General features: G+C 65.4%; 1 protein-coding gene across 1 annotated transcript in view; it reads right to left on the minus strand.

Moving 5' to 3' along the window:
• Positions 1-1,883, minus strand: part of OAF (out at first homolog) — a 30,095-nt gene that overhangs the window by 5,804 nt on the left and 22,408 nt on the right. The gene's annotated exons all lie outside the window — the stretch shown is intronic.

Below are 1,883 nucleotides of genomic sequence, written 5' to 3' on the forward strand. Positions count from 1 at the left end.
GAGCAGGGCGGCCAGGCCTGCCCACAGGGCCAGGGCCGCGGGCAGGGGCTCAGCGCAGAGGCGGAGCTTCTCTGGCTGACTCCTTGTTCAGGGTCACAGAATGCCTGGATGTGAGTGCTCCTCCCAATGCCCCCGGCTGCTGCCCCCAGGCTCCTGCGCCCCATCTCAGATGGGTCGTGGGGGCAAGAGAGGTTTCCGGCCGACACCCCCACGAGCCGCCTGCAGCTGTGGCCGCCTCCTGGCCTGCGGGAGCTGGATGGCTCACCGTTCCCTTCCCTCTTCGCTTCCCCTTTCCCCACGGGGACTGCCCGCCTGCTGGCGAGGGCTGCTTCCTGTCACTGACTCACTGTGGGTGGGATGGGATCCCTTCCTAACTGCCGGCTGAGCCCTGGGCTCGGCCCCCTGCACCGGGGGTGCCCCTGCCCTCACCTCCCTCAGTGCCTTGCTAACGGCCCCCAGGGAGGAGTTCCCAGGTCCCGGCCAGAAGGGGCCTAAATCTCAGGGCCCTGCACTGGCAGGCGGCTCAGTGGTTGGCATGTAGTCCCTCCCGTGCACTGAGGATGGTAGGTTCAATTTTTGGTCAGGGCATCTGCCCATTTTGCAGGTTTGAAGCCAGTTGGGGCGCATGCGATAGGCAACCTATCAGTGTTTCTCTCTCACATGGGTGTTTCTCTCCCCCCCTCCCCTCCTCTCTCTCTGAAATCAATTTAAGAAAACATTGTCAAGGCCCCCTGCCTAGGAGATGCCCTGGTGACCATGACAGTCCCGGTCTGGGAGGGCTGATGGCCCTGCCTGGCACGAGAGGGTGGAGTCCGTGCAGCTCACCTGTCCGCGCTCGCACCCTGGCCTCACGCACTGGCCAGTCCCACAGGGGCTTGCTGCCCACCTGCTCGAGCGGAAGGGCTCTGAGAAGTCTAGGCCCCGGTCCCTGATCCCCCAGCGAGGGCCGTGGTTCCGTCCAGCTCTGCCTGTGTTGGCCGGCACCAGGCGCCCCGGCTCCCTCAGCCTCTGTAACGCGGGATGAGAGCGGTGCCCGGCAGGGCTGTGGGCGAGGAGGCACGGAATGCCCGCCCGAGGGGCTCAGAGAGGCTGGCTCCCCATAAATCCCTGCACTGCTGAGGGTCCCAGGCTCGTGGGGAGGGCGAGTCAGAGCCTGGGTTCACCGGCTTCTGCTCAGCAGGAAATCCGTCCTCGGGCCACAGGTCGGGGTCTCTGTGCCCCACCAGCCGCCCAGCCTCCTGCCCGTGGGGTCAGCTGAGGGGGCACTGGAGGCTGGGGCCCTCATGCAGCTGCCACTCCAGGCTCAGTCCTGCCCGGAGACTTCACACGGACCCCACTCCCGGGCATTTTCAGAGTCCAGAGTGCTGCCCACTCCCCGCCCACCTCCTGGGGAATTCTCAGCAGAGCCTTTCGAGGCTGAGGCTGGTCTGGAGCGCTCGGGGTCTTTCCAGACCACGCCTCCTGCCAGGCTGCGGCTGCTGGCCCCCCGCCGAGGGACGTCACCTGCCCACCAGCAACAGAAAGCAATTGTTGTTGCTGCTGTTAACCTCATCCGAGAATTTTCCGTACAAACCATGGCCTCCATTTTTGAATCGCAGAGGACTGCGATTGGAGGGGGTGACTGCTCCAGGTCATGGGACCAAGAGGAACCGCAGCCAGAGTGTAACGGAGGCAGCCTGACCCCGGAGGCCGAGGTCTCTTAACACACGCACCAGTGCTCCCAGGTCGGCGAGTCTGCCTTCCTGGATGCCCGGCCACAGAACCTGACGCGCAGGCCCAGAGAGGTCGTGCTGCCTGCCTGGGCCACACAGCTGGTGGGGAGCAGAGCCAGGAGGAGACCCTCTTCCGGCCGTGCCTGCCCACTGGTCACCTGGCTGGTGATG

The sequence above is a fragment of the Myotis brandtii genome, unplaced genomic scaffold (genome assembly GCF_000412655.1).
Source record: "Myotis brandtii unplaced genomic scaffold, ASM41265v1 scaffold666, whole genome shotgun sequence".
Taxonomy (NCBI): Eukaryota; Metazoa; Chordata; class Mammalia; order Chiroptera; family Vespertilionidae; genus Myotis; species Myotis brandtii.